This window comes from Triturus cristatus, chromosome 8 (genome assembly GCF_964204655.1).
Source record: "Triturus cristatus chromosome 8, aTriCri1.1, whole genome shotgun sequence".
Classification (NCBI taxonomy): domain Eukaryota; kingdom Metazoa; phylum Chordata; class Amphibia; order Caudata; family Salamandridae; genus Triturus; species Triturus cristatus.
Window position 1 is genome coordinate 789,024,016 of NC_140591.1, and position 12,558 is coordinate 789,036,573.

Here is a 12,558-nt window from a genome sequence, read left to right on the forward strand (position 1 = left end):
GCCAAAACCGTAGCCTGCTTTCTCAAAGCCTGCTTGAAAACTCATTCCCAACTATTGGCAACTGTTTCCTAAGATTTTACTGACTACTGTGCTATTATTCTTGTATATAGAGTGTTAGTGTTTACTTGTAAAATGCCTGCCTTCCTTAGCAGCCAATGAGCAAACCGAATTTTTACTGACTACTGTGTTATTATTCTTGTATTTAGAGTGTTAGTGTTTACATGTAAAATGCCTGCCTTCCTTAGCAGTCAATGAGCAAACTGAATTTTTATAATGTTGTAATGTTTTAAATGTACTTTTTATGATTGTAAATTCAATCGAAATAAAGTTAAAAAGTGAAAGTGAAGAGTACTGAGGGAGGTCAGAGGTTGTTTGTCGACAAGTTTGTGTTTAATTTACTGCCTGAGCTTAGTAACAAGTTAAAGGATTCTGAGAGTGCATGGGCAGTGTCGACGACGGCACAAATACTTGCAACTGCTCAGTATTACGAGAATAGAGAGAAAGAAGAGAAGGAAAAGTCAGAAAAGAAGACAAAAGATTTGAAAACTAAAGTTCTTTTGCAACAGGCGTATCCGCCTCGCTCGAATCAGTCAGATTCACAGCAGCGACCCCAGTTTCAGCAACAGCCACAATTCCAGCAAGGGACGTCCCAAAGATTTAATTATGGTTTTCCCCGACAACAGCTAGCATGGAATCAGTGTGCCTATTGTAAAAAGGAGGGCCATTATAAGAACGAGTGTCCAGTACTGCACACACAAACCTGTGGTGTCCCAGCTCAGAGAGGTAGTGGTGGGTTTATGCAAGCTCCTAGAGGTAGAGGACGTGGTACAATGACTCCACAGGCTGATCGCCCATCAAATTATTTCGATCAGCGAAATGTACAATCTACGCAACTAGGTAGATCTCCACAGTATCATGTTGAGGATTACTATGAAAATAATGAAGAGATTCAAAAAAGCGAGTACTAGGACAGCCACAGGCAAAGAGAGGGAGTAGTATCAGTTCCAGTTGATCAGAGGGGACCTTATGTCGCAGTAGTTACATCAGGCGTGGTCGAACCGTTTCTGTTGGATACTGGTGCGGCAAAAAGTTCAATTATGCATGCGAAACTCCCTGGCGCACCTTTGTCTGGCTTAACGAACACTTCAGTAGGTTTCTCAGGCGCCCCTGTTCACAATCCTGTTTCTAGTCCTTTGTCAATTTCTGTTGGGCCATGCGAACTAGAAGCACCCCTTATTCTAACAACCGGTTGTAATGAGAATCTGCTTGGTTTAGATCTGTTGAAACGCCTGCATGCGACACTGTACTGTTCTCCTTCGGGAGTACAGCTCACATTAGGCAAGAGAGTCATCTCTCCAATGTACTTGTCGATGGATAAGCTCCCACCGGAGCTGCGTTCTCTCCCTGATACTCTTTGGGCGACTGGTCCTAATGATGTAGGTCTTTTGGAAATTCCCCCTTATGTGGTGAGTCTGAAAGCGAATGTTAGATTCCCACGAATCCCACAGTATCGGATTTCGAATGAAGGTGAACGTGCACTTTTGCTGATCGTAAAAGACTTAATACAGAAAGATGTGATAGAGGAAACTAGAGGAAATGTCTGTAATAGTCCTGTTCTGCCGATTTTGAAACGCACTGACCCTTCCAAACCTCCAATCTACAGATTTGTGATTGACCTCAGAGAGGTTAACAAAATAGTGATTCCACAGTTTCCTGTGGTCCCAGATATCACTGCATTATTGACGTTGATTCCTGCCTCAGCTACATGGTTTACAGTGATCGACTTGAAGAATGCCTTTTTCAGCATCCCGATAGCCGAGGAAAGTAGAGACATTTTTGGTTTCTCCTTAGGTGGTCGCAGTTTCAGGTTCAAGCGCGCTCCACAAGGTTATTGTGAGAGCCCTTCAATTTACAGCCAAGCATTAAAAAGTCAATTAGATGCTCTTGTACTTCCTCCTGGTGTTGCTCTGATCCAATACGTAGATGATCTTTTACTGGTTGCTGATGACAAGGAAACTTGCAAAACAGCTACAATTTCTTTATTACGTCATTTGTCAGACTTACATCACAAGGTGTCACCTTCTAAACTGCAATATTGTTGCCAAGAAGTGACCTACTTAGGTCATCTCTTGTCAAAGGAGGGAAGAAGGTTGACCCGTGTTGGGTACTCCTGACTACAGTAAGCCGTTTACTTTATATGTCCATGAAAGAGAAGGTTGTGCGTTGAGTGTCTTAACGCAACAATTTGGTGACAAACAGCGGCCTTGTGCATATTTCTCATCCACATTAGATCCGGTAGCCAGAGCATTGCCAAGTTGTTTGAGAGCTACAGCAGCAGCTGCAGTGTCTATTCGACAGTCTGCTGGACTAGTCATGAACAACATGTTAGTAGTCATGGTTCCAGATGCTGTGGATACACTCATGAATCGAACGAAAACTCAGCACCTCACCAGTGCTAGACTATCAGGCTATGAGCTGACGCTTTTGGCAAGTCACATTCAGATCAAGCGATGCAACATATTGAATCCAGCAACGCTGTTGCCGACTACTCAAGAGTCGAGTGATTCAGAGCCCCATGATTGTTGTTTCAGAACTGAGGAAGAGACAAAAGGTAGGATTGATTTAAAAGATACTCCGTTACTAGATCCAGATGGCACTTTGTATGTCGATGGGTCATGTTTTAAACTACAGAATGGTGATGTGACGGCCGCGTATGCAGTTACGACTTTGAGTACGATTGTTGAGACCGCAAGAGTAAGTCAGAATTCTGCCCAAGCTGCAGAATTAATTGCATCAACAAGAGCGTGTGTTTTAGCTGAGGGAAAGAGAGTGAATGTGTTTACTGATAGCCAATACGCCTTCGGCGTAGCACATAGTTTTGGACGTCTGTGGAAAGAAAGAGGTTTTCTCACGTCCCATGGGACTAAGATCCAACATGGACAGTTAGTCAACGACCTGTTGGAATCTCTGACCCTACCGAATGAAGTTGCGATTGTGAAGTGCAGTGCACATCGAAAGATTACGGATGATGTTGGCCGTGGGAATGCGTTTGCTGATGAGGTCGCCAAAGAGACGGCCAAGAACATGATGAGTCGAATGTACGTTGCAACGTCTGCAAGATGGATTGCTGAATCAGGAATGTGTGAGAATACGATTGAAAGTGTGAAGGCAATCCAGAGTGAAGCAACTAAAAGTGAGAAGAATGAATGGAAGGAGAAAACGGGTAAAATGGATTCAAGTGGATGTTGGGTTGATTTGTCTGAGCAGCAGCGTTGGATGTTACCTGATGCGTATGTACTTGCGGTAGTCACGATGGCGCATGGAGCGGCGCACATTAGTTCGAAAGGAATCTGTAAAATGTTAGCTCCAGTATGAAAGAACGATGGAATTACTAAGTGTGCGGAAAGAGTGGTGAACAATTGTATGATATGCCTGATGCATAATCCTGGCAAGGGAACCCCAACCCCAGCTGGTCACTTCGCTCCCCCTTCTTGTCCCTTTGAAGTGATTCAGTTGGATTTTATCCACATGGACAGGTGTAATAATCTTAAATATGTCCTAGTGGTAGTTTGTGCCTTTTCAAGATGGATTGAGGCGTATCCGTTAAAGGATAACACTGCTATGTCCACTGCCAAAATCCTCCTCAAAGAGTACTTCCCCAGGTATGGTATGCCACGGATTGTTTGGTCGGACAATGGAAGTGAGTTTGTAGGGAAAGTTATGAAGAGTGTGTGTGCGGGTCTGGGAATCACCCAGAAATTCCACAGTGCGAATCATCCACAGTCAGCAGGTTTGGTTGAAGGGTACAATGGTACCTTGAAGCTGAAACTTGCTAAAATTCAAGCTTCCACTGGTCTATCTTGGCCAGACGCACTGCCTTTAGCTTTACTGTCCACCAGAGCGACTGTACACTCTCGAGTAGGGCTTAGCCCATATGAGATTGTGTTTGGTCGTCCTGCTAATGTTTGGGGAGTCCCTAGGCCAAAGGAATTCAAACAGATCGAATATCCAATGTTGATTGATTACCTTTTTGACCTGACTGCTAAATTGAGCCTTATTCATCAACAGGTATTTGAATCCTTGCCTAAACTGCCAGAGAGTCCAGGCCACACATTGAAACCCGGTGATCAAGTTGTGGTGCGGAATTTTGAACGAACCCGGAACCTCCAGCCAAGATTCGTGGGCCCGTTTCAAGTGCTCCTGGCCACAAGAACTGCTGTACGCCTAGCTGGAAGGAAGAATTGGGTGCACGCTAGCCATACGAAGCGTGTCCCTCTCCCACTCCCCTACGACAACTGGGTTAGACAGGGATTTGGTGTATCCGAGACAGAACCTGTTCCTAGGCTCATCCCCTTCAGTGATGTAGAGTACATAACGGACAAACTAACTGAAACGCAGAACTCTGATACCCCACCAGGAACTGTTCCTTCGAACCCTGAACAGAGTGTTGTACAAGTTGAACATTTGTCACCTGTGGATTCGAACATTACTGTACCTGTAGATCAATTGTTTCAAGATCAGACGAGACCAGGAAAATTTAGATACAATCTACGTTCTCATTTTAGAAAACAATAGCATTGCATGATTACCTTTCTATTTAAAACAAACTCTTTCACATTTCCATTCAGTCAGGAAGTTTGCCCTATAATTTTTTGTTTTCTTTGTGTTGTTCTCTCACCTTGCCATCTGGGTTACCGTAGGGTCGTAACGTGTGCCTTGTTTTAACTTGCAGGGAACCAGACACAAGGTCGGTTTCTTCTGTTTATTTTGGGAACTCCCAGGGTAGACAGAGGCAATTTTTAACAGGTACAAACCATCCGTTGTGAACAGTTGCAGAAGATGGAGCTTCCTGAACTGCGACAGGCTAACGTCATAAATGCTCGCAAGACAAAACTGTATGAAATATTGTATAGCAAATGTTTCCTAATGCAATGTGCTCTGACATTTCTGATTGTTTTAATAACTCTGGTAGGCGGAATTATTTTTGGTATTCAATTGATCTTTGCACCTGTTACATCTACAGTATCTCCCCATGTTTCTGTTTCTCCGACTGTTGTTTCTTTTCATTCTTTCCATCCTTTTCCTGCACATGAGCAAGCTCGACGCTCTGAGTTTATAAATAACACTTTCATTCAGCTCTTGCACCAACACCAACTAGTGGTAAACACAACAAACTGCTGGGTGTGTGGCTTGATACCACATACCATGGACAAGGGTATCCCTTATCTGGTTCTGCCCTTTAGTTATAATGGATCATTCTGGGCATTTCAGACCATGTTCGTCTATGCTCTAGAGAGCTATCCCCCGCGACCTCCGCGTTCCACTAGGTATAACTCTGCTAATAGAGCCTTGGTAAAGGGAATTACTGACATGGTTAGAGACGTCAATAACACTCCGTTTATTCCCAAGGATGAATTGCGAGTTTACATGGGTTGGAATGTTACGGAATATGGCATTACTTTGGGTGAGAACAAACGTAAAAGCTCGACTCCAATTTGGGTCGTACCCCACCAAGGTCAGGTCTGTTTGCAAGGAACTGGGAGGAATCCGAAAGCTCGACTAGGGAAGAGTGACTGTACCGAAACATACGTTTTCCCATCACAGTCTTCCCCTGCATTCTTAGCTGCTAAGGGCACCTATTTTGTTTGCAAAGACAGAGCATATACATGGCTGCCTGCTGACTTCTCAGGCTCATGTTATATCGCTCAACTGTTGCCTCCGACATACACTGCTGCACCGGATTATCACAAAACTAGAGTTGTGAGAGGTGTTTTCAATAAGGAAGACACTGCTGGCCAAGAAGCAGGAGACTTCTTCAAAGGTTTCCTTCCATTCTGGGGGCCTATGGCAACAGTAGAAACTTACGTCAACTAACACGGGTAGTTGAATCCACTATTACCGAAACTGCGGGTGCCCTTAGTAACCTGACAGCTGAGCTTCAAGCGGATCGCCTCATGACGTTACAGAATCGTATGGTCCTTGATGTATTACCTGCAGATCGAGGTGGGGTATGTAAGATGATCCAATCGAGTTGCTGTATTTTTATCCCAGATAATGCGCCCACGGTATATAAGGCCATTTCTAAGTTACACAAAATCTCTGACTCTATCCATGTAGAGGAAGGTGACTGGTCACTAATGGGATGGTTCTGGAATCTGTTATCTGCGTGGGGATGGAAGGTTCTGATAGTCACTGGTGTTGCGTTGGTATTTTTATTCTCGTGCTGTCTCATTGTTCAGTGTGGTCCTGCCTTATGTGGCCTTTGTGTTTCAACATGTGTAAGAAGACCACCTGTTTTTGGAGATACGCCACGAGATAGAATAATGTTCCAGCAACATATCAGTGACCTGATGAACATAGAGATGGACTCTGACATAGAGTAAGTTATTGCCTATGTAAGGGCAAAAGGACGGTCTGAGGTTCTGTAGCGATCCGAACCCGTGTATTCGGTATCGTAGTACTGACACGATTTTGATACCAATGAACCGTAAATGATCCATCTAATGCATGACAGTGTTTTTGCTGCGCTACGAGCATGAATTCACTGAGAAATAGGGCATTCTGTTGTAAAATCATGGCATCCATTTTAGATACGGCACCCATTTTGTTTCTTGCCCTCACATAGTCAATGGACGAGCAATGACCCCGGCAGAATCACCTTGTTAAGGACACGTAAGCTCGAGCCCGAGGAAGCTGACGCTGCGTGACTAGGCAGAATCTAGCTGCCTCCCCTGCCTGAGGCCAGCCTTGCTATACTGGTTCTCGTGTCCATTGTCCTGATTGAGAGGCCGAAGACGGTAGCCATGCCCATTTATGATCCATAAACACCTCTTATCCTACTTTTCTATTACTTACACCTGGCTCTGCTCCTCTCCTTCTGGGCTTTTATGATGGGGAGGATACGATTTTTATGATGGGGAGGATCGGTCAAAGAATGGAAAACTGACAAAGAGACTTGATCGAATACCGAAAACCTACGACTAATTATTGTTTGGTGTATGTTTATTGTCTGTTTGGGATACCGGGTTGGGCATGAAAGATATTCGTGTAATGTTGCCTGAAGACATTTTTTGTGTATTTAAGGAGCAACCCACTTTTTGCAATTCGAACAGTCTCGTAGATTCTGCCTTTGTGTGGTTCCTATGACTTCTGTGTCCCTGCAGTAAATAAATCTTGGTCTCTGACGCCACCATCGAGAAGCCCGCGTCTCTGTTTATTTGTGCACCAAGACAGGAAGGAACTCAGGGGTCTTTGGGTGTTGTTTCCCTGACACCTCTGGACTCTTAAAAGTCCAGAACCTCAGTCTCCATCCCTGCCCACACCTCCTTTGCCAACTGACTCTGCACTTCAACAACAAATTCTACAAAAACATTAGGCAGGTCCTGTGACTCCGGTGGTTCAGATGGGGGAGGTGGTGTTTGACAGGTGTAAGAGAGGTCATGTGGAGCCCCTGCAATGCAGCTTGTCCTTCCGTGACCCGAGAGGGGTGTTGGGTGGATACAAACAGTTCCTGGAGGATGTCTTGATCCAGGCTTGGCTAACTGTCACCCTCCACAAGATCCACTTCCAGGACAGGTTGCTTCTCAGGAGTAGGTGTTGCATGTTCTGAAATGTGACACAATGTAGGTTGATGCTCCTGTTTGACAGCTGTTCTCAAGAGTCTACATGGCAGAGTTTAATGGCATCTTTTTTGCATCTCACATTGTAGGTAACGTAGCAAAGTTCATGCAACACAGCATTAAATGAAAATTTTAGGTCATGAATGCACCATATCTAAGTAGTTTTGGACATTTGAGTCCTCTCCCAAAGCACAGGCCCAGACGGTCCTGCCATGGCCCAACTCATGCAACGTAGCACCATGGTGAAAGGGTGCATGCCTCGCTGGGCTGATTGTTTTTGGGCAGGAAGGGTCACCTTTCTGCACAGAATCAATCACAAGATGAAACATCCACTTTCTATGTGTGTTCCACAAATCAGCACACATTGAAAGAGGACTAAAGGTGACGAAATGGTAACATTTATCCTCGTTGCACCTCTCAACACCACCCCTGGTGTGGTGCTGGAATGTGACCCACTCCCATGTTTACAAGACCTCATAAATCTGTGAATGCTTAAGATTCAAAGTTTATTGCATATAATCACTCACAGCAACAACCATGGGGCACCCCATCACACATTCTTGTAAATGAAATTGACATATTTACAAGGCCATGAAAAGCCACACAAATTGGCTTTACGTAGCATTGTAAAAATGCCACGTCACAATGCACCATATATACAGCTAAAAAGTTATGTACCAGCAGCAAATGACTGCCGCAGGGCCTTCAAAAATGAAGGCCATACTTTTTAAGCCCCTTGTGCCAGTAATACTTCACTTTTGATTAGGACAATAGTGACATACCGGCAACGCAAGGTGCTTGTGATGAAGCCGCATAGTTTTACTGTGGCGCCCTCATTTTTACATGCACTTCTGTAAACTGCCAATTAACAAGTTTGGCCAGGTACCTAGCTTATCTCCACAATCTGTTGACAACCAGATCCTACATAGATTGACATGTGGTTAGTACTACAAGAATATGCATGGACATATCAGACACTTACATTGCACTCAATGTTAGTTGGCTGTGGTTAGAGTAGTTTCTCAAATGGAATGGGGTTTGCAAATGTGAAATTTATGTAGACTGGCTTAACACACAGCAGAGGCAAATCTAATGAAGCAACATATCATCTCTTTCTCAATGGCTCAGTGGTGGAACAATATGTTATCCTATACCTTGCTTAACCCTGTTTCATAACATCCAACTTTGACATGTGTGTCTTGCTTTAGATGTAAACCTACAGACTCCCTCCTGCCACATGTCCCCAGTTTCTGACTAGCCTACATCACATATAAGATGTGTTGGCCAAATGGACTTGTATCTGTCATAGCTTACCATGCCCCTCACAAGGCTGGCACTGTCAGATACAACAATGGATATGTTAGTTTGTGGGAAGCTCCCAGGATACTTATGCCTTATCACTTCCCTTGTATGCAATTTCTCTGCATGCACACACGCACTGCCAGTTGGATGAGCCCTGCCTGCACCTAAAGTACACAGCAGTTACTGGGAAGACCCAGAGTAAGCAACTTAACCTCACATACATGTATTAGACAGTGGCCTACTCCACTTGTGATCCAGCTGTACACCCCTTTGGTTAAATCTGAGATAATATATGTGAAGGATCAAGATGTGGTCATTTTCACCTGCACTGGCACACAAAGGTATTCCATGCAAAAAAGCAGGCATCCTTGAATCTTGGAGTAATGGTGTTTGAGTTGTAGGGGGAATTGTTTTGCATTGGGGAAGGACACCGTCTTACTCAAAATAGATTACCAAAAGGTAAATATACTGTTGTTTTTTGTTTTGTTTACATTTAACCCCTTCCCCACTCATGACGGAACCACTCCGTCATGAGCCACGGTCGCCCTGTGCTCATGACGGAGTGGTTCCGTCATGCTGTGGCCGTTGGCGGCCGCGCCGCCCACGCGGCGCTAATTCCCCGCCTGTGCGGGCGGTTAGCGCAGTGGGCGGAGTCATGACGGAACCACTCCGTCATGAGCACAGCTCAACCGCGGCTCATGACGGAGTGGTTCCGTCATGAGCACCGCGCCACCGCGCTGCCCCCAAACCCCCCCCCAGCGCTGCGGCGGAATTCCCGCCGCAGCGAAAGGGTTAACAACACATGTAACACAGAGAAAATCGAAGGATGAAGATATTTACCCATACTGTGAGCCTTATCTTAGTCAGCTTTGGAATAGTACACATAGAAAATATGCAACACCTAGAAACAATTGTTTTGCATCTGATTCCGTGAGTTTTGTTACGGAACACACAATGCAACATACACAGACCACACCTTTGAGACAATGAAATGCTTGTATTCTAAACAATTTGTAATTAGGCATGAAAAACTAAACAGGGTGGCTTTGCATTTCTTCACATATTTTATTGAGAGGAATTGAATAACAAAGTGTGATGAAATGTAAGTTTCACGCAGCATAGGTCTAATCTGAGAGTAATACTGGGCCCCTCCTTTACCATGATGTAATGCACAGCAGCACAGCAACCCTTCACATTTCACTGCCTTGTGTTATTGTATGTTAACAATGTTGTGACATATATAAAAGATAGGGGACATTTCTGGCCAGTTACCCCGCAGCTTGGAACAGACAGCAGCCATACACCAGTGGAGGCACCTGTATGCCTTGTTGCAAGGGTGATTCAATTGCAGGGGTGATTGTTGTTGTGCAAGGAGAGATACATTCCTGACAAATGCAAAAGGTATGATGGCCTTTCTGTATTGTGATGTGTGTTGCAGATTGCAGCACAGAGTGCGTGCCTCATTTATGGGGTGTTGGACCAGGGCAGTAGCACAAGGAGTTTTGTAGTACTCGCCTGCATCAAAACGAAAGGGCATGAATGTGTAAATCTGTATGACATAAAATGCAATCTGGACCATCCCTACATCAGCACACAATGGTTTGGCATGTGGCAAAGTAGTCACCCTTGCACTGTGGTTAAATGTGCCTGCATTGCTAGGAAGATTGCTCGTCCTTGGCGGGAGAGCTACCTGCTCCACAAAAATTTAAAAATGATGGGTTTATTTGCAAGCATCTTGCGCCGTTGGTGCCTCACTTTTGAAAATGTGAAAAAGTGACGTACTGGCAGCTCAAGGTTGCAGACAATAAGCCCCTAAGACATTTTCAACTGTCTATGTATGCTGCAGAATGCAGCATACATAGTAAATGTGATGCCAAGGTGAAATATCCACATTTTGGAAAGGTGCACCTCCCTATCTGCACCCCTTTGATGGCATTAGGGATGCACTATCAGGACAAATGAATGAATTTCAAATTGTTTTTTCCGTGTTACACGCGTGCTGCATTCTGCAGTACACATCTATCAAGGAATTTGCCCATTGTCATTGAATATGAGCACGGAGGTTTACCTTCCAGCACTGATTTAATCAGCCCCGCTACACAGGCACCCTTGCATCATAGTGCAAGGATACCTGCATTGGCATATGGCAGCCCATTGTGTACCACGCAGGGGAAAAGGGCAGGAGTGCACTGTAGCTTGGAGATTGAGCAGAATTCACACCTTTTATTAACGCTGGTCAGCACCACTCCTTGCAGCTCTGCCCAGCCTCAAAACGCATTCATGAGGCTTCTATGTATGTGAAGTAGACCACGGATGTTGCGTCAAAACGCCAACTTCAAAACCCTTGCTACAACAAATTCACACATTGTACTGGCTGGAAGAAAACCATGATTAGAAGGTCTCAAAAAGCCACACAGGGTGACTCTACATAGCCTTGAAAATGTTTGCTGAACCATTGTGGCACCAGTACAACTCATGAAGCGACGCACAAGTGGTGATGTGGTATTCTTCATGAGACCCTATGCAACATTTTCATCTGCCCCTTGCACAGCTAGTGTGTCACTTTTTAAATGTGACAAAAGTGCCACTCTAGTGGTGCAAGGGGCTAATGTATAAGCCCATATGTCTTTTGCAGGGTGATGTAGGATTTGTAATTCAGATGGGTCCTTGTGTAAGTACACCTACATGGGACACCACACAGGGGTAGCAGTGGCCTTGTACTGCACTTCTGAAGTGTGTGTGTTACATGATGGTACTGGAGTGAGTTGGACAACATCTGACTGTCCAGTGTTCATGAAATTTATGGGACACTTAACTGTAATAGATGCACATATCTTCCCTTTGCACGAAGCATGTCGCAAATGAGGATTGGTACATAGGTAAATGCACTGCACAACATTAGCTTGTTATTCACATTGCCTCTTGTTGTGACTTATCCTGTGGGTCTTGCAGCTCCACATGCTCAGCACTGTCCTGGAAGTCTTGCCACATTATCCTCTGGGATGACAGCTGCCACTCCCTACCCCAGAGCATCCAGCTCCTCCAGTTGTGCTGGGCTCTCTCCTTAGGTCAGCATTGCTGTCTTTAGGTTTTGGGCCATTTTCTTTTTGGTCCTACTCTTAATATCATGCCAGCGTTTCTTCAAATCTGGCACTGTCCTCTTCGCTTGAGTCACACAGTTAAACTTTGCCAATATGGACTGCCAAATGGCGTCTTTTTTAGATAATGGCAACTTAGAGGTGACAAACTGCTGGTGTTGATGGTCTGCCACCTCATTAATTAGGATTGAATGCTCCCCCGCACTGAAATTTAATTTCCTCTTTCTCTGACCCTGGGTTTTGGCCTTGACATACTGTCTGGCATGGAGGTTGTCCTCCTTTATGCTGGTGTCTCCTCCCTGCTCCACAGATTTTTTCCTTGCCCCCAAAAATGATTTTTTAAGGTAGTTGCATGTATTTTTGGGAAATTTTTAATCATGAGGCAACAAAAAAGTGGTGCAAGGCTAGTTTGTCTTGTGTACGAATAAAAATTCTGACTTATGACACTTTTTCAGCACTTGCATCACTTTTTGGTACGTCAGGACAGCTGCATTAAAGTCATTATTTTTTTGCTTTACTCATCACTTGCGACATGGTGC